The sequence below is a fragment of the Vanessa tameamea genome, chromosome 23, assembly GCF_037043105.1.
Source record: "Vanessa tameamea isolate UH-Manoa-2023 chromosome 23, ilVanTame1 primary haplotype, whole genome shotgun sequence".
In the NCBI taxonomy this organism is placed as follows: Eukaryota; Metazoa; Arthropoda; class Insecta; order Lepidoptera; family Nymphalidae; genus Vanessa; species Vanessa tameamea.
Genome location: NC_087331.1, coordinates 3,985,416 through 4,007,829, shown reverse-complemented (window position 1 = coordinate 4,007,829; position 22,414 = coordinate 3,985,416). Strand labels below are relative to the sequence as shown.

Genomic DNA, 22,414 nt, shown 5'->3' with positions numbered 1-22,414 from the left:
CATTATTTTTGATTCGGTCTTGTAACGAAACACCGAGCATATATCCCTCTCCATTGTGAGGCGCTTAGTAACGATCACGTCTCTGTTCCGTAAGTTATCACTGGCACATATTTCAACCAACCTTTAGTAGTTCTACTTTTCTTTTCGTTTTCGACAAAATTTTTAAATTTTCGACAAAATCATAAAATTAAAATACAGAATTGTAATATTATTGGAATTCGTGCCCTAATTACTTTTTCAGAAAGTACGTAAAGCCGTTGGTCCTGCGCCTGAGATTTTTCTGATCGTGATCAGATTATGTTTGCACATGATTTGTGTGTGATATGTCCTGCACAGTTGGCTACTCTCTCTTGAGAATATCAGCGTGGCGGAAATCGCTCAGGAGGATAAAATCTTGAATATCATTTTTTTATTAGGTATTTGGTTTCACCAAGGATTTCCTTTTTGTCCTTTCACTTACTGTATTTTTTTAATATTAATCTATCCTGAATACAACACAGCAGGTGGTAGATATTTCAATTCTGTCGAAAGATAAATGGTCTAAACATTTTTAACAGGGCCTATACACTGAGTGGCTGTTAGATTAAAAGATAGGAAATTCACATTTAAAATTAATCTTATCTTAATTTCGAACACAAAAGCTTTAGATATATATACATTATATCAAATTATAAACATACATATGTGTATGCATGTGTATCTATATATTAATTACTGTACATGAATATATTTTAATTATTGTATTATTTCATTGTAATGTTTTTATTATTATGTTTATTTGGACTATGTACAACCCCTTCCTCCTTTTACCTCTGTTTCTTTCCTCTACCTTTAGGTCGCTGAGAAGAGATAGCTGTTTTAGCGATTAGACCGCCTCTTGTATATTTGTCTTGAATGAGAATTTGTTTATTGTTGTACAATAAACAAATACATAAGCTCGAATTATCGACGATCAAGCCCTTTCTGATCTGCTTGATCCTTTGGCTTTGCGTAGAGATGTTGGATCACTCTGCATCTTCTACCGAATTTTTCACGTGTGCATATGTCCATGGGCAGTGGTAGTTACTTTCCATCAGGTGAGCCTTCTGCTCGTTTGCCACAAATGACAAAAAAAACAATAAAGAGTATTTTGATTTGATGTACAAAAATTATAATGTAAATTAGTTTTTCCAGGTGAAACTAAGCTCTAAATGTAATTTAGTATTTGCTAGATTACATTTAGAGCTTTCTATACTAATATTAAAAATGCGAAAGTAACTGTGTCGGTCTGTTGCTCTTTCACGGTCAAACCACTGAATCGAATTTTATGGAAATTGGTACGAAGCTTGAAGTTCAAGGAAGGACTACTAAAGGTACTTATGCTTAACATCTGACAATTAATGCCCTAAATGCGAGCGAAGCCGTAGGCGAAAACTAGAACAATATATGTATTTTATCTTGTTATTCGTATATAAATTATGACCTAATGCTGATCTGCTTAATATGGCGTATCTACTTGTAGGTGTTCTCGAAATTAATTGCAAATAATATATTTGATTAGTTTTAAAGTATTAGTTATATATACTTAAGTGATACACTTTTTTTTTATTTGTAGTTTAAATTTATTATTGTATGCTTCGATTTGGAGCTTGGAGACTTGGACATATGGCGTATTGATTTTACTTATCTGAATTTAGGATATTATTTTTATATTACTATATTTTATAATTTAATTTGAAAAATAATTTCTAATTCTGCTTTATATGTATTTAAATAAAAATAAAAATAACATTTATTAAAAGCATTTTCGTCATCGTTTTACAGAATTGCATTAAATGTAAAGGTACGACCAGTTTCTAATGTAGATTTTACCGAAAATCCGGTTACTCTTTCACCAATCACCAAAGGTATGTTCATCGAATACAATTTAATTCATTAATTTTACATAAAATTAAATTCATTTATTATTCTCAAATGTTTGTCTGTGCCAAGTATAACCGGAGCAAAAATGTAGTTAACCGTAGCAAGATGTCGATTACGTGATGTGATAAGATAACAAGATGTTTAAGCATCACAAATACGGTAACAGTAGGTTCTGTGTTAATGTGTGTGTTATTGTGTAGTTCAGTGAAAGAAATATTGAAAAAAGGATAAAAATTATATCAAATACAGAACATGCTTCAAGGATTTAGAAATTAATGTAAGTGAATTTATTTTGTTCATAAACACAGACATAATAATCAGACTCAAAGTCAAAGTCAAAAATCTTTATTCAATATAGAATCTTCATATAAAAGTGTTTACACTTGCTTATTGATAGTCAAAAATCTACCACCGGTTCGGAATTTAACACCTCGGACCTGAGAAGAACCGGCGAAAGAAACTCAGCGGGATTTTTTTTTTTTCCATGTTACATGTACAATAATTATTATATTTTAGTTATTTGAAACAGCCTGGAGGCGATCATTTCATTCCCAAGGTGTGCAGTCAACTAAAAAGTCATTAGTGTTGTAATATCCTTTAGCACACAAACGCTCTTTAACGATTCTTTTGAATTTTATAATTGAATAATTTTGAACGTTTTCTGAGACTACGTGTAAAACATTTAAAAATATACTGCACAATATTTTTAGTACGTAGTGTACATGAACACACACACATATACAGATGCACTTTCTATTATATCACTCATATATATCTTAAATATTTAAGTTTCGTTAAATCTTTTCTTATATAATTGAATAAATATTGTGTAAGACGTAATGAATTTTTAGAGTATTGGACTATTGTACCAAAGTCTCGGAAAATCTTATCAATTTGCAATTGAGAGCATGGAATTTAAATATTAGTGGTGTCTTAGAAAACTTTATTGAGTTTTAATAGTTGCTAGTGCTACGTTACTATATCCTTTAAGTTGTAGATATTCAGCTGTTGATCATAAGGCGTCAAAATTGATAAAAAAATCTTATTGGAGTTTTTCTGAAAATCAGTTTTCAATAGCACGCTAGAGTTAAAAAAATGGTAATGTTACTTTCCTTAAACACATTACTATAAATATATGCATCATACTGTTCTGTGTACCTGTTCTCTTGTCGTATTTGATTGCTATTTTGTTGGTCTAAGAGGGCAGGCGTTTAGAGAGTATACCTTACCACGATTGCCGTCTCGACGTGACAGTAGTGACTGTAGTATATATGTCGGTAGCACGTCGGTCGGCAGACATTTTTAACTTTGTCATTTCATAAATTCAAATCATTTGTAAAAAATACATTAGTAAAGAAATAACAAAGCGTGGAGTTAATACTTATTGACTTCCAGGCAGGATATATTACAGACATATAATTGTATTTAATTAATATGTCTGTATTTTTAAATGTTGAAAAAGAGTAACTACTGAGTATCTTGCCGGTTCTTCTCGATAGAATCTACATTCCGAACCGGTGGTAGCTTCACTTAATATTGTTTGTTAAATGACAGTTCAAAAGCGCTTTTAAAAGCCAACTTGATTAAGTATATTTTGATTTGGTAAAGGTAATATTTCTCTCACACACAAGAAGCGAGCTCGCCTCTTGAGAATAGCCATAGTCACCGAAATTCAGTAAAGGAGACAAGAGTCTATGAAACGGCTTTCCTTTTTTGAAGGGCTTTCAAATTACTACAGCAACGATGACGTTTTAACCTATTTGTCGCAGTTTATGTGTCATTTCCTCTATTGAATTCCGGTATAATGGCTACTAAACTGAAGTTTGTAAACTGATATTTCACACTCGAGTAAAAAGGTATTAATGCGTCGAAATTTCTTTTACAAACTAGATTTACTGAACGTTAATATATTTTTAACTTTGTTGTCAAACTTTAAAGATCATTCTCTTCGGTGATTCTTTTAAATTTTATTTATATTTAGAGAGATAAAACTGTATTGTATTTCAATTTACTGTTATAAGAAAAACATGTATAATGTTCGGATTTTTATAATATACGTGTAATTTGACGTACGTGCCAATCACACGCGAGTAAAAGTAAAAAGGTCTTATCTAATATTTTTTAATAAATATTACATTGTATACTAATTTGGGGTGAAGAGGGCTCTCTGTATGAATCTTATGGTTATTAACGTACACTTGCGAGATAAAATACGAGCAAACACCGGGAAAGATTTTGTGGCAATAAAATTTATTATAAATGGCAATTCCTCGCCTTCTTTACCTTATATATATACTTCTACCTCTTAGAGGAAGAGGAAAGTCATGATTGTTTGCATACTTTGTTTGCAACTATATCCGATTTTTTTTTTTTTAAATAAATAGCTACAAACTAGCGTACTTTTAAGCATCGACGGCTAGTACAATTAAATAAGTTAATATGTGAGTGATGTACTTAGGTTTTAGGCTAAATAATAGAATTATACTTTGGTATTCTTTATGTATACTGTTCAATATATTTCTGTAATTATTTTCATTATTAGTAACGTATTTCGCAATGTAAACGCCACTAGCTTTGCTCCAAGTAAGTGCACGGGTTGCCTCTAAGTTTCTACTTGCTATCCTACCTATTATAACTAAGATTCACAAAGATGGTCTTGTCACTTCAGCAAAGGTGTTTTGCAGTTTACTAAGTGGTTGATGGAGAGGAGTATTTAAGGTATCAAAGATGTGATATGGAGACCAAATATAGTCTCTGTAATTGCCTCAAATGTTAAATTGATCCTCAACAATCTTCAAGACAAGATTGAAATAATATTATATATAACATAACATTAACAACTTAAAAATAAACTCGCATATTAAACGTCCAGGTCGTAACTTAACGAGTTCAAAAACAAAAAGACTTCCAGTAAACCGGATGAACTTTTGTTTTTTCATCACAGATGGTGTAAGATTAGTCACGTATAAAATGAGCAAAAGTGTACTGTAGTAATTATTTCTATTTTAGTAAATATGATATGATTGTGTGGAAAAATCGTTTCTTCTTATGTAACGTAAGATAATGACTGAAATAATAAAATTTTTGTAGTCACGACTTATTTTATTATCTATATAGGTTATTTATTTAAGGACGAAGATTTTTTTTTATCTATTCAAAGACAAAGGTAGAAATATAAAAGTCGGCAATTACGTAAGTGAGATCAGAAATATTTATCATTTCAATCCAATCAGATGGTAAATTCGAAATGATCGGAAGTTTTCAGGCGTATGAACTACGATTAATGTGGTTTACGGTAAAACTGAACCCTGAACCACTACTGAGAAGCCACTTCTGGAAAGAAAAACCGAATTACTTATTATAGTCCGAATCAGAACTTCGTGATTTGCAAGATTTATAAACTATCCATTAAATGAATAGTACAGTCAGCTCACTAATGGTTGCAGTGCGCTGCGGTAATTCCCAACTTGCATAAGGAATAGCTACATCTATTTCATATAAAAATTACGAGTACCTATTGAAATTTATCGTTACTGATCCATTCCTTAAATAAATGGATTAAAGTAAACATTATTATTAAAAAATACTAGCAGTTCCTGAGACTAGCGCGTTTAACGGGCTACTTTGTACCTTTATAACACAAATATAGCTACACAAAGCAACGCCGAGTTTCGAATTTGTTTCCTAAATAGCACCCTAGCTATTTATCAATAATGGCGATATAGTTCTTTTCAATATAATTTGTATAAAATAATGATGATAACCAATAACTTTTACCGTCACGAAATGAGATTTGGATCTAGCTACTTTTTTCATGCAATGGAAACCTTCAGAATGGTACCCGGTTTCCTGGGATAGAGGAGTCGGGTTATGTGGGATTCCTATCCACTTAAACTACTGCAGTGGCCGTCCTCGCTCATGGCTCGGTGGAGCTCTCCTCTGGGGGTGAAGATGATATCGTTGCCCCACATTCTTCACTGGTGCGTACGGTAGCACGAAGCTATCCTGGCTGCAGTTCTCAGCAGTCTAACACAGCAGTAAAATTGTATGAAATTAATCATTGTATAAAAAAGTCAGATAAAATAATAAATTTAATAGGAAGAAACAGGTGAGTTGTATTACGTTCAACATAATTTTCAAACATTTTATCCTTTTCATGTTTTGTTTCGTACACTTTTCTATTGAAACGGACAGTTTAGAAATACGTTTGTTTGGTTTTGTTCGTTCCAGTTGAAAATCGTATAACTTTTTTACAGTCGTTATCCTGAACAAGCTTTTCTAGCAATTTTGTTTACATGTGTTGCGCAGTTCAAACTTTGTGCATATCGAGCGAGTTTTATCACTAAAATTTAAATTTGCTAAATACAGTAGAATATATTTAGCAGCTTTTTAAATAAATGAATGGTAATTTTATCGTACCATTTATTATTTGAAAGATTCCATAATGCAATTGATTTAGCTGAAATTAATTCTGTATTGTGTTCTCCGGAATTCGTGAGGTATGCATTCCGAAAAAGATTCGCAAATATCGGGGTTATAGTTTTAAACAAACGACAGGGGTCCACTCGGTCTTGATTGAAAATAAATAAAATATAAGATTAATATAATAAGTTTAGTCACAATAACGAACAATTGCAAATGTTATTTTTGTATTCCCTTAACTGGTCTGCCATTGCAAATAACATAGATTTTTTTTAAATTATGAATTCAACATTCTTGCCATATACCAGTAGCTGGGCTGCAGGTCAGATGTCATCGTGGTAAATCTAAAATTTCAGGCCAGATTTTGAAATTGCGAATACGCGTTTCATTTGTTCGCGGATAACGATCTTTCCAGCAAAATAGTTCCACGAATCATCGGAGGAATTGTCGTATACTTGTAGTGAAGATTTTGAATATTTTTTCATATATCTACATTGTCGCGACAATTCCAAACAAGTACTAACCATCGCAGAAGATATTGTTTGTTTTGTCTTCTTTGTTTTCTTTATTTTCCCAATAAACCTGAAAGCGATCATGCGCATGATCAACAGGTCTCTTAAAAGAACGTTACGTATACTTAGAACATCTTTTCGAAGTTGCACGTACTTTTTTATTCATACTAATCTAGGGACTGTACCCTAGCCATAGTGAGTGTCTCAATCACAATAGGGATTTACACAAATATTTTATAAACACGATATTGTGGGGTAATACCGTTATTTGATTAAGTTTGTATGTCCCTTTTTACAGAATAAGGACGCATACTAAAGAGGTTGGGTTATTTATATTTTTTATTTCCATTCCTGTGAAGAGTACTATAATCCTTATTCTTGCGTCTGATTTCAGTTCACTCGGAGTGGATTACCAACCTATAGAACTATGGAAGTAAATAGTATGTGCACCTGTGTTTATTCACACACTTGTGTACTATAATATTTCCTATGCAGTTGGTTAGTCTCCGTTGAGAATGGCCGACATTGGTCATATAGACATCATTGTATAAAATTTGCTAGAGTGAAATTACCTTTTCCGATACTGTCTGTAAGTAAGGAAGAATATATTAATAAAAAAAGGTACAAAAAGATGAGACCAGACAAATAGTAGAGAGTCTTACATAATAAATGGTAGGGAAAAGAATGTACCTTAAGTATTTAATAAACAAAGATATATGCAAAAGTAAAAGTTTCATAATTCTGTACATATGTATCACTGCTGGCCTAAGGTCTTCTCTCCTTTTGGGAAGATTTGGAACTTTCCACCACGATGCCATGTGAGTTTTTGGAAACACAGTTCGCAGATTTTTATCCGAGATGATTTATAATAACTAATCAAGCACATCGAAAGTCAGAGATTCTTGACGGGTTTGAATTTATAGTCATTATTTGAGATTGAGGTGTTATAATACTAGGCAATTAAGTATATTTAAATGTGTTGAATATGATGAATCCATACAATCACTATGCAACACGATTTTGGTATACGCCTCAACAAAAAATATGTATGTATCCGTTTCAATAAAAAAATATGTTTTTGTTGAAACGGACGTTTGGCCATTTTTTCAGGTACATACATTTGCTTCTGCCGGTGTAATTGGGAACGATCTTTAATGGAACAAATAGCCGCTGAGTTGGATAATGATTAAACTAACGACACATAAATTAATTCATCACCCGATCTATGTTCTTAAGATACATCACGATACGTTACAACATAGAATAAACGTTTGTCACGCCAATAGTTTTAATTTATGGGTCAAACAGTAAAGCACAGCTACTTAAAAAATCTTGTCCAAAACGCGCTGAATCTTCTGGTAAAAGTTTATATGAATATTGGTTAAGCAGTTTTTTAGTAAGACTTTACAAAATAAACGTCATCAATGACGTCAATAGATTTTTGTATATATAATATTATTGAGGTTTTTGAGTGTTATAATATTATCACGTTACATACTTTTTATAGGGCATATATGAGTAAGTAGTTCAACTGTTTCAATTATTAAAACCTTTGACGTTACACGTGCTCTAGCACGCATGGGATCCTAATACATTGGGATCAATGATGTCTACATCTAACACATAGAATGTAAGTGTTCCGTCCAGACGATCGATTTATACTAATAACGTGACACGAAAGCAATTTTAGTTTTTATTGACCATGAAATAGAATCTATTTTTAAATGCACATTTTTATAAATTCGCTAAGCATCTTAGGAATGAGATGCTGACCGAACAAATTTCTACTATAATGGGTACAGAACAAAGACTAAGATGTAGGCGTACTAAGTGTACAATAAAATTATTGAGCCACGTACATATAAATCGTATATCGGGATATTGTATGGAGCTGTTAATTCACCTTAATTTTTTATCTATTTCTTTCGATATTCTTTCGGATTTTATAATGAGATTGAAATCCTTCAATGTTTTAACGTTAGTGATTGTTGTTGTCGTAACATGAGCCGGCATCTCGTCGTTGAACTCAATACCATTCGATAATTCAATACTTTTATTTAACTCTTCTGTTTAGGGGCGTAGTGGCTGCCATTTTAAATTAATTGAAAATAGGTTCTATTTTCGACGTGTTTTATTTCACAAAATGAGCTCGATTGATTTCAATGCTTTAAACTGTATTAGTTTTAATTCATATTTAATTTACACCGAATCCGCTAAATATCCGAAGTTGGTGCTATGAATGTACATGTAAAACCTTTCTTTGACGTATTTCTTTTATAGTTGAAATACGTTTTTTTTATCCTTTTCAAAGATTCATGGATACTCCTTCGAAAATTCTTTTGAATTCACAGCGGGCATAAGATAGTTAATAATTTTGACCTCGACTGTAAATTAAATAATTATTTCCTAGAGCGTATGGACAAGCATGTAATTTTTTTATCAGAAGAATTACAGACGAATTTGCATTGTGTTACTCAGGCAAGTATACAATGGATTTTATATTGTTTAAAAGCTGATTAACTTAAACTTATCATTATTCTTTAACAATTAAATGACAAGGGTAATAAAAATAATCAACAAAGTCAATTTGTTTTAGAACTAATTTAGTAAATAGATAAAGTAATTGTTGTATCATCTCTGTAAGTGTCTCGACGCGTGTATACCTACACGTTAAGTGACACCGAGATCCATATACAAAGCCCTATATCATGTACACCGGTCTTAAATTATTAAGGAGAATATTTGACGACGAAAAGGATCGCATTCAGTCGCGTCGCGGACCGAGAGCGTGGGCAAGACTTACGCACCATTCCGGCAATAAAAGGCTAATCTTTCAATAGAAATAAATAATATACCTACAGTCGTATTTCCTTTAACCGCGCCGCCGTGACGGTGGACGTCGGGGCATTCTATTTTCAAAATAAAACCGCGAAAGTTTCGAATCGGTCACAACGCAAATGGCTTTTCTGGTAATCAGCGTCGAATTGATTTATAGTGTTTTATATAAAGAGTTTTTAATGCGTAATTGACGAATTCTTTTTTTGAAATTAAAACAGTCACAGTGGATCCGTTCGTAAAGAGGAAGATGAAAATTTTTAAGAAAAAGTTACGTTTCTCGATAGTCTATAGCTACGTGTGAACTTTGCGACCCGTAGTTATTAATTTTGTTAATATATTTTCCTTAAGAAATTCACATATCAACAGTGACTACCACACAACGATTGATAAGGTAAGATCTTTTAAATAATCTTTGCTAACATTAATTTAATTATTTGTTGCCGTCGATTGATAGATGTCGATTTCATCCTTAAATATGTCATTTAATTGCTTCGGAGGCGGCAAATAAGATAATTTTAATTTTTATTATATTTATTTATTTTTGTAATTTTTTTTTTGTTCTCAGTCTATGCAAAGGTATTAAAATTTACAACCTAGTAAATATTTTTCAATAAAATCATTGCATGCTTTCTTTGATATAACGATGTTCATATCAAAATTTCGAATAATTTGGAATATTTTGGAACACTGTAAAATGTTATCTGTGAAAGTGATACCAACATTATCTTTATTAGGTATTACTTCCAAACCTCTTACGGTCGTTATCATTCCATATACAGATATGCTAATATTTCCGAGATGTTCTTATCACAAACAATATCTCAAAGTCATGTGCCATTGCGTATATTTGTTTATCTAAATATATTATAAAACAGTGAAGTCAGTAAGTATGTATTTAAAATATTTAGACAGATAAATTAAACGTTTTTTATCGATCACTGTATAAACACTAAGTTTAGTATTTGTATACGGAAAATTTACAAAGAGATATTAATTATTATTTTATTTTTTATTAATTACAGCACGTGGACTTTGCACTATACAGCCTTTGATTCTTTGAATTATATTATTTTGCATTTAATGATCATTTTGATGATTAAATTATTAATGGAATTATATATCAATTATTCATAATTCAAATGACGTTCTTAATATGGTTTCAATAGTATTTTAATATGATATAAAAAAATATTCGATATTCGAATTTTTTATTTTAAATAATTTTTTATATAAAATCTACTTGCCATAAGATACTAGATTATATTACAAATAGCAGTTACAAAAATATTATCATTGTTCTGATGATACGTTCTTAAATATTGGTATTCGTTTATTGTTTTAAGTAAATGTATCTAACATTTTTTTTTATCAAGTGTGTTTCAGTTAGTTATAATAGAATACCTATATACACTAATTATACCAATTTCCATTACGTTCGATATATAAACTTTTTAGTAATTCTTGTTTTAAATTTTAATTATTTCAGTATTTTTATTTATTCTTACAAACATACTGTATCGTGACAGTTCATTGACCAGTAACCACAGCCGGGACTTTCTGAATGCATGTTCCCTGTTTCTTGTCAATGTACTCTTTACATATAATCAAAAATACTTGGTATGTTTATGTAAAATACTTTGTACAAACACCATATAATCGTTGTAAATAAATTTATTGAAGTTTTCAAAGACCAATCATAAATATTGTCTGAATACAATTTGTGATATAAATAATAGAATAGTTGTTTTTTATTTATAAATACACAATATTACAGAGTTAATTTGAATTTAAAAAATATAGATAAAGAAAAGTTAAAGCCTAATGTATAACTGCACTTATTAGTTAATTTTCACTAGTGAAAACATTTAAAAAAAAAACAATAAAATCTTTGCGTTAAAAATCCAAAAAAAAATGACACTTATCATAATGATTTAATAGCATCGATAGTCGGTATGCAAGCCTGGAGAAAATAACGAAATTGCTTAATCAAAACCTAAATCTTTTTGTACAAATAACTAAGTTTAGTGTAACAATCTCTCATACGCAACCGCACGCGTTGTCAGTTCCATAACCTGGGTGGCCTAGTGTTTAGAACACAAAAATCTTAACCGAAAATGGTTGGTATGAACACCGGGCAAAATATTACTAGATTATCATTATTTCATGTTTATGAATATTAATAGTTTATCAAATAATTACGTGACCGTTAAACTGAATGTGTCGGATGAATATTTGGCACGTGTCTATCTACCCATCCGTATTGAAGAATAACACTGGAGGTACACTTACAGGTTTTATCTGACTTTATATAATAATGTTAAAATACGAGATTAACAAAACAATCAGTATACAAGTTTAATAAAAAAAAAAAAAAGCAATTATTATTTAACTCAAATCCTTAATAAAGTTACACATGTTTCAATGGAACTTGCCAAGTGAGTCAGAACGCACGTCAACAAGATTACAGTAAATCTTCGGTAGTTTATAAAGCTTGGATAGTTATAAAACTGATAAGCGTTGTGACGAGTTTCTTGCCGATTCTTCTCGGTACTAGATTATGAGGATATCGTAATGGCTAATGGTAGCTTAACCTTTAATTAAATCGTGATGTTTTGGGTATGTATTCTTTCTACTTTCTCCTTTCTCACAGACTGATGTATGAGAGACTTCCGGCTACCAGATTGCCCATTAAAAAATAATTATATCCTTCGGAAATGACTCCTATGACAGTACGGATAAAGTAGATTATGTTTTTGATTACTATGTTATGATTTATGCCTTTCAAAAAACAATGTAGTACATTTTACATTGAAAATGAATAAACTAGCGGATATGCTTGCCGATCTCCCTACTATGAATCACAAAAAAACTGTTTATCATTAGTAAGTTTGCTTGGTAGCATGGTTTTGTAAATGAAGACGGGTGTCTGTTTTGGTACCAACTACTCACTAGATAGTCTACCGCCACACAGCAATACTTAGTATTTTATGGTCCGGTTTGAAGGGTGACTGAGCCAGTGTAACAGGCAAAACGGACATAACACCTTCCCCAGGTTCGTGGTGCATTGATGATGTAAGGAATAGTTAACATTTCTTACCGCGCCAATGTCTATGGGCGGTGATGACCACTTACCTACTGGTGGCCCATTTGCTCATCCACCTACCTATATAATAAAAAAAACGTGATTCTTATATCTTCTTGTTGTTTCCTCATTGTATATTCAGGTGAGTCAGATGTTATATAACTAGAATAATTGAGTAGCCGTCAGTTTTGGAAAATATTAGCAAAGTGAGGCACTTAATAGTTAACGCTGATTGGTCGTATATAGCGTCATTTCTGTCACCGACCAATGACAATGCACATTAAAGTCAAATTATGTCATATCACATTGATCAGCATTTACTGCAATAAAAGTGGAAATTTCTCACTTCTGGACAACGGATTCTTCTTCGGACGAACGGAGTCTTTGAGAAGTTCAATTATAGACATATTAATAATATATTAGAATATTCAATGTATATTTACCTTTTTTTTTTTTTTTCGGTCATAATCACGCATCGATTGTTCTAGAATATTTCAAAACCGAAACATTAAGTTTACCGAATGACCTAATTATATTATTAAGAATAGATTAACTAAGGCAATGTTTATAATATACAAAGATACGATATGTTTATATTATTTTTACGAATGCAAGTAGGCTATCCAGCCTATTTAATACAAAAAAGTTGCCATTTATGAAAATCTATATAAAAACATTGTGTAACACCTTCTTTAGTGTGATTCTTAGAATTAATTAATCTTAATTTTTTTAGGTTGGGTCTAGTATTCAGTCAATTGATGCTTTTAGGACCATAAGCAATTAAACAACCGGAATTAATAAAAACAAAAGCGGTTTGTTTATGAGATTTACCTTTGTTACGCATAAGGAATCGTTGGCGCTTTGATGTTTACATGAGATGCAAACGTGTTTTAGTTAATGGTTTTTAAGATAGTTAACATAAATAAAATCTGAGCAAATATATAAATAATTATAATATATACGTTTAATTTCATCAATAATAATTATAAATTACAATGTAAGGAATGCCAAAAAAACAATAAGTATAATAAAATAAAGTTGAGTAACAGACTGTTGGGCTCATAGCTGCTCCACCTTTGAGGAGGTTAGGAGCTAATTTTACCACGCTACTCCTAAGTGGGTTAGTGGATACAGTGGCAGAGTTTCATTGCAATTAAACACATCCAAGATTCCTCACGATGTTTCTACGAGCAGAATTATAAACACACATAAAGATTCAGATACTTGCCCTCTTACTTTAGATACTTGCATTTGAACCTCCAATAATCGATTAAGATAAACGCTAATCAATGAGCCATCTCAGAAAGTATAATGCAAAACGGAAACTTTAAAAGCGAGCCTTTTCGTAAAAGTCATTTTTGACAGTTGCATTTTGAAATTCGATATTTGAATTATTATATTCTCTTTTTATACTATATATAGGTATGTCAGTAAATTGTTACTTTTAATTAGTTTTGGCGTCAGTTATTTTATCATATAAACTTTATGCATACACATTTTTTTCATTTGGATTCGATAATAAATACTTTCAAAGAGTGAGTTACCTGAATGAACGATGTCCAATTAACGATTCTCTAAACCTTTTCACCCAAAGAAGGCTTACAAAACTCAGAGGGTTTTTTTTGTAAAATCCTTTCTAAATGAATCCTTATGCAAAAAATACTTACCTAAAAATCTAGTTCATAGATTTAATAATTGTAAATAAATATCTTTTAGGTTTTTAGGCGTATGCTATTTGCACGATTTGTTACAACAAATCTTGAGACTTGCATTAGTAGTTACCTCCTGACTGAAGTTGAAGCATTGTTTGATATGATAGTGCAAAAGACTAAAATGTACACATAAATAAATATAATGCTGCACTGTGTCTGTAAAAGTTGATGCGAGTTGTCTGTCCAGGATAAAATATGACAATACAGTATTCCACTCGCATAACCCATAAGACCAAGAGGCAGGACCACTGGCTTTACGTATTTTCCGAGGTATGGGAGTGTCACAGGAGAGGCAGTTCTATCTTTCTGACTCTAGGTTACTTTGTGAATATTTCATAAAATAACTTTTTAACGGCCTGACTTAAGGTTTCGAGACCGGACCTCAGGATCTGCAGCTTTGACTTGCGCTTTACTAACAAAGCAGTAAACATACATAAAACTTATATATGAAGATGCATCGCGGTTCAGAGAAGGTTTTAGTATACTTATAATATTATTATAGAAGTAGGCTTAGAAGTCACGCGTATTCGTAAATTTACAGTAAAACCATTTTTAAATGCAATTTTTTATATGCAAGAACTAGTGCCTACGCTACATTGACAATCTTTTTTGTTTGGAGCCATATAACATACAATCGTACATTAAACTTAAAATAAATTACAAAATAAATAGTAAATGATGTTATTATACAAAATATTTAGATTTTAATGTCCCTTAGATTATTTGTAGTCAATTTTCCAGTCTGCCTATTTTAAATAAAAAAAAATAATATATATATATATATATATATATATATTAATATATACTGTAAACTTCCCTTCCGTCTGTCTTTCTTTCATATACTTTTAATTATCTTTTTTCTTTGTGTATAATGCGCAAATAAGGCTATAAAAATTATATCAATAATGATTCACCTAAATCGTTTTAAAGCTAAAAATGTATTGCAAAACAAAATAAAAAAAAAGAAAAACATTAAATAAATTACCTTTGATTTGACGTGTCTACAACAGTTCATGATGCGGGCTTGAACGTGTGAAAAAAGTATTATAAAACTACGCAGGTATTATTTACTCTTATTAAATAGTAGAAAATGCGAATGGGATATTTATGTTTATGTTATGGGATATTTTGTCATTCACGCTGATTGTATACCTGAACTAGTTATTTATTTATATAACTAGGTACATTAATAATATACATAAATAAAATAAAAATAAATTAATTAAAAAAACCCCTTTTTATTTCTTACCAATTCAATTACAATATTTAATAATGTAATGAAATAAATTATTTAGGATACATTTAAAATATTATTTTATAATGTTTATTTTTAATTTCTAATCAATAATAATATGAATATTGTTGTTAATTTTTTTTGGCAAGAACTGCTCATGTGAGGGCTTCCAGAGCGGCTCCAGAAATATAATATAATTATGTAAATACATATTTCACACAAAATAAGAAAAACATAGACTTCCGAACATTCACTGATATGTCACTGTATATCAATTAATAATGTACACAACATTCATAAATTTTACCACATAAACTAATTTTGTTATACTATTGTATAACATAAAGCCAGAAGAAAGAAATTACAAATTTATTCCCTTATTAGCTTTATTAGCCTCGGAAACACAAGTGGTAAAATTTTATTCTGTAATGATATTTTTTTCAGGTTTGAACGCGTAATGAATTAATTATAAACACAAATTAAGCACATCAAAGCTTAATGGTGCTTGTCTCAATTTTCGCCCGCGGTCTTTTGTAAATCCACATATTCTTTTCATTTGGTTATATAGGCTCTCCGTAGTCACGTTATACTTAGTATTTAATTGATGACCATTAAGATTGTAATTTACTTTACAAAATAAACCATTAAATGACTTTTGATCTATTTTTTTATGCCAACTGTTTGGCCGACGGGGGATCACCTGATGATAAATGGTCACCTCTGCCCATAGACATTAGTGACGTAAGAAATTTCAACCAATCTTTACATCGCCAATGCGCCACCAACCTTGGGAACTGAGACGTTGTGTCCCTTGTGCTTAGTTACACTGACTCATTCGCCCTTAAAACCGGAACACAACAATACGAAGTATGGCTGTTTGGCGGTAGAAGATATGGTGATTGGTTGGAACATACCCAGACGCGCTTGAGTAAAGTATAACATATATTGGAAAGGCTTTGTAAATTCTTAGGATGACTCATCTTAGGGCGGCAATATTAATATTATCAAATAATTAAAGCATAGCCTGAGGTGACTTACCACCTTTAGCTGTTCTGTAAGAACAAACTCGAACCTCACCGCAAAAAAACGCGATCGTGAAATTTTTAAAATGTATATACGATATTGACTAAAATAATTATAATATTTATGGGATATACAAATCAAAATAGCGTATCACCGTAAGGCGGCTTTTGACTTTTCGCATTTGAAATACAAAATGAGTTATTACACTAAAGTACTTAGGTCTATTTCGCGTGTCAATACGATCTATTATACTACAAGATCTACCGTAACCTTCATCGTATGCTGTAACAGCCGTTTACAATGGACCAATTGAATTTGCGATTGGTATACAATGCCACCAAAATTGATACAGGTAAGGAGCATTACTTAATATAAGAGACCCTAAGGTCGACGTACCGGCCTTAAGATACCCCGACATAGTTCATTCAAGAACGTTTTATCGATGTATGAATGTGTCGTGACATTACTTGTTTGTGGAAGAACCTTTTGGGAAAAAATTCTATTCCGAATATGACGTAATATCCTTTGTAAGTATTGCAACATTTTATGTATGGGAGACCGGATACAGGAATAACAATTTATACTATTAGTTTGATTTCTGTCTATCAATCGTCAACAAACAACGACAAACTTCATCTATGTTCTACAAATGTACACTAATATTGTAAAGCAAATAGATTTTTATTCCTGTTCCGGTCCGGTCTTAGTAACACCATTGAAGTCTGATATTGAGTAACATTATACGCATAAATTAAATGATTATATTTATATAATAATATATCTCAATATAGCTTAAGTCACTTTCATATCTAAGATATAAAAACTAATGTTTATTTATATTAGTATACATTGCGTTCGCGCATTGTTGCAATAAAATTACACGACCATTATTTTGACGCAGCATAAATCATTGAATGATAACTTGTTCATTGAACAAAGTATATTATTGTAATATATTAGTTGGCTTTTATTAATTAAAGTAAATATACTAGTATTTTTTTAGGTTATATAATACTGTCTATGGTTTGTACGTGCTTGGATGGTTAATTTCATTAACTACCTATTCTAACGACCGCGTGATAATATTTTGCCAGTCAGAAGATACACACAGGCAGAATTTACGTTAGGTTGGCTTTACGACTAGCTTTCCAGTGGGTAATTCAGGTTTGGTTTTAATTTCAACTAGTCTTAATTTATGAGACGGGTCACCACACGTAATCAGATAACTGAAGTCTGTTATAGAGCTATACTTTTTCTGATGTTGAGATTTTGTACAAAATGATATACAATAATCATTTTAAGTTAAGGGACCGACTTAAAACCAGTGCTTTGTTTTGACTCAGCTATCCTGAGCTGGCTTCTTCTACCACACAATATTGAAATATGTGTCCGCCTCGTTGATCTATTGACTAATTGATATAAGACAACCGATTCACAGCCGAGGTTCTGGGTTGAAACACCGGATCAAGCTGATAAAAATGAAGTGGGTTTTTGAGTCGAAAAATTCTGCCGTCTGTTCTGTCTGCAAGTTTGAGGTGTGAATAATTCCGGAAATCACGTAAAGTCGTTGGTCTGGGCTCTTTCCGGTCGTATCAGATTTGCCTTCGCATCGGGTTATGGTACGGAGGGAATAGAGAGGGCACCATGTGGCATAAAATTAAGGTTTCCTCACGATGTTTTCTTTCACCGCCGAACACGAGATGAATTATTAACCCAAATAAAGCACATGAAAATTCAGTTGTGCTTGCCCGGATTTGAACCCGTAATCATCGGTTAAGTTGTACGCGTTCTAACCACTGGGCCATCTCGGCTCTCTCAATACAATATATAACGAAATAATAAACATTGATCAACCACATATGTGGAAATCATAACATATATATCAATATTGATAGAAGTACAATTTGGTAATAGCATTAAGTATTAAAAATAGAAATTAAACATAATCAATGAGATATATATACATACATATATAATATATATGTATATGTCCTACGTAGTCAGCTGGTCTCCCTTGAGATCGGTCGCCGATACCGTAATCGGTCAAGACGACAATATCATCATTGATATACATGAAATATAAGCTGCGTACTTTGTAACAATAAAAATTTTCTTTCTCTATGACGTATTATTACGATGGAAGAATTTATATTTTATAGTACAGGATGAAATTGATACTAAGAAATAAATAAATCATAACTGCGTGGAAGTGATTAATAATGGCAGTTGTAACCTTTTTGACTTTTGGAAATTATTTCGATTCTCTGCCGAAATATGAATCAGTATTTAAGTCACCTGTTGAAAAAATAAGACGGAGTATTAATAGATTAGAGTAATGGTTTTCGTATTAAACGATGTAAAGTTTTGTCAAATTTCTGGCGCCAGAGAACCATTAGCTACGTATAAATTATTTATCAGCAGGAGATAAAATATAAGTCAATATTTGATTTTTTTTTATGATATCGATATAAAATCGTAAGTGGCCACCACCGCCCGTAGACAAGGGCGTTGTAAGAAATATTAACCATTCCTTACATCACCAATGCGCCACCAACCTTGGGAACTAAGATGTTACGTCCCTTGTGCCTGTAGTTACACTGGCTCACTCAATCTTCAAACCGGAACACAACAATAATGAGCGGTAGAATATCTGATGAGTGGGTGGTACCTACGCAGACGGGCTTGCACAAAGCCCTACCAAGTAGTATTCTATTAAGATTATTATTGATGCTTAAGAACAAAGTATTTTTTCTATGATATAGGCAAACGAACAGGAGGCTCACCTGATGGAAAGTATTACTATATATTATCGTCCATGGACATATGCAGCACCGGGAGGCTTGCAGATGCGTTACCAGTCTTTAAGAAATGTGTATACTCTTTCCTTGAAGGTTCCCAAGTGGTATCGGTTCGGAAAAACTGTCGGCGAAAGCACACGGAGTGGTTGTGCAAGGCAGAAAATGCCTTAAAAATCGCGCTGATGTGGATTTTCGAACATCTAGGTGGTCTTTTTATAGAATAGAAAAGAATAATCCCTTACTTGCACAAAGACTACAGAAGATAATAGGTTCTATACTGTAGTCGTCGATTCCATTAGTAGGTTGTTCCATCGGGACGGCTTACCCACAGGTTGAAAAGAGGTTTTCTTCCATTCATCCAAAAACCACACGACCACTAGTCATAAGTCAATAAACTATTTATTCGTTTATTATAATAGCTGAATAGCTTTAGTACTTCAGGTGGATGTTAAGAAACTTAACGAACTTCTTATTATGGTACTCTGTCATACTGACTTTGATTGATTCATATTAAATTTTGACAGAGGTTTATGTTTTGAATATAATCAGTAATTACTGAAGTCAATTTATTCACACAGAAGCGGGCGGAAAACGGCAATAAATGTCTATACAATAATGAATACCGGCAGATATGTTGTGTTCCTAGTGACGTCACAACGGTGTTGTATGACTAATGGGACGATGAAGTGACAGTTTGTATATAAGCTATTCTCAGAGGTTCGATTAAGTTTCCTAATCCGCACAGTGGTCGAAATACGAAATAAAATCAATCAATAATTATTGTAAATATGAATTTGTATGTCTTGAACTTTTTTTTTCTACTCTTTTTGTATGGATTTTACCCATATGACGGCTCATATGGGTAAAATCCATACAAAGTTACACCTCCCATTTAGCCTCTTAAAAGTTGAAATCTTCAAAAAATCTTTCTTAGTGAGCGCCTACGTCGCGAGAATAGTAACTACGCTAAATCTCAAATCAATCGAATCTTGTTTATGAGATCTCGCGATGATTCAGTCAGAGGTATTTCGCTAGTAGATATAGTTTAAACGTTGTATAACGGTTGTGTTGCATAATGCTTGGTGTTATTCCTTGAAATTAATTTACTTGCTGGTAGGGCTTTGTGCAAGCCTGTCTGGGTACCACCACTCATTAGATTCTACCGCCAAATAGCAGTACTCAGTATTGTTATGTTCCGATTTGAAGGGTAAGTAAGTTAGTGTAACTACATACACAAGGGTCATAACATCTTAGTTCCCAAAGTTGTTGACGCATCGGAAACGTAAGGAATGGCTAATATTTCTTACAGCTCCATTGTCTACGGGTAGTGGTGACCACTTACCATCAGATGGCCGATATGCTCGTCTAACTTATATCATAAAAAATGTTAAATTATTGATGAAAGAAAATGATAAATCAATCATACGCCCATTATCGACATTTATGTAGCTTCCGATATAGTCTTCCAAGTACATTTCTAGATGCAAGCTTGTCTAGGTGGATAGCTCCCACTTACTGGTTAAGTTTTCATGTGAAGCAGCAATAATAATGCTGTGTTCCGTTTCGAAATGGGAGTCAGTGTAATTACAGTTCTAAATTTCTAAGAAGTTAATCACAACGGTAAAGGTTACCACATAAACGTCATAAAGTTTGTGATCACCGAAATAAGTAAAGAAAAATCAAAATATACTTTATTCAAGTTGGCTTTTACAAGCACTTTTGAATCGTCATTTAACAAACTATTATATTAAATGAAGCTACCACCGGTTCGGAATGCAGATTCTACCGAGAAGAACCGACAAGAAGCTCAGTAGTTACTCTTTTTCAGTATTCAAAAATACAATGTCTTGTTATATGTAAGTAATATATCCTGCCTGGAAGTCAACAAGTATGAGCTTCAAGCTTTTTATCACATATATTTCTACTACTAATATTTCAATTAGTATTAGTAGCGGAAATAGTAATTTCTATTAAAAAAAAAATGAATAAAGCAACGTGTTAAATGATCTCTGATCATTAAATAGACATAACGCATTAATGTCGTTGCTTGTTTAAAAAAAGAACACCTTACTGTACGCTGTTAGTTCAAAATTCTCTTATTAAAGAATTCTATATTATCAATCGACCCACACTAAATCTCGAGCGTGGGAATAAAGGAGATTGACGAGATGATTGTTCAGATTAACGGTCAATTTGTGCAATTGAATACGTAGCCAGTAGACGTGATAGGTGAGCGGATAATACGCCGACTCGCACCGGACCTGATGGTTAGGTTCAATGTGAATTGTTAAGGGCACTTGTACTGAACATCTTGGGACCGATGAAATGTTCATTTATCTATTAGACGGAACAGCTGGCTCAGGATTACTGAAAATTTCTCCTTAATATCCTCTTCAGTAATAATATAGACATATTCCAAATGTCCAATTAAATTAATTGGATTCTATTCTGAATTTTTATTTACGTATGGAGACTATGTTTTCGATAATTACCAGTAATTTTGATCATTACAGTTAGATATTACTAAATAAAAGGTAGCTTTTCTTAAAAGAATAACAAAAATATGATTTATTTTCAATCCCATAATTATCAACGAATAAATTTTCCATTCGGGAAAATTTTGAAGGTTTCAAGTGTTTTGGATAACAGACAATTAAACACACAAACTTTCGTTGGTAAGAACATATTTTGAAAATGGCTAAGCCGATTCGTATACTTGCTTTTTTAATCTTAGTAATCTTTATATTTAATATAAAGATTCATCATCATCATGATGAATTGAAGCCCGATTTGGTATTTGTTTTATTTGAGAAAGATTGGTAAGTTAAAATTGTAAAGTCTGGAAATAATTATAGTTGATTTTTGGATGTGATTTTTGGAATTAATGACAA

The 22,414-nt window shown here is 31.9% G+C and overlaps 1 protein-coding gene across 3 annotated transcripts in view; it reads left to right on the top strand.

Moving 5' to 3' along the window:
- The first annotated feature begins 2,157 nt into the window (after nt 1–2,157).
- The window catches only part of LOC113401933 (uncharacterized), a 113,696-nt gene continuing 93,439 nt past the window's right edge, over nt 2,158–22,414 (top strand). The window contains exons 1-2 of one of the 3 annotated variants that reach the window (XM_026642012.2): nt 9,523–9,805; nt 9,893–10,065. The gene's annotated coding sequence lies outside the window, so the exon portion shown is untranslated. Of the gene's footprint in view, nt 2,180–9,522; nt 10,066–22,414 lie in introns of those variants that run through there. The other 2 variants (XM_064218605.1, XM_026642011.2) reach the window with 2 other exon arrangements.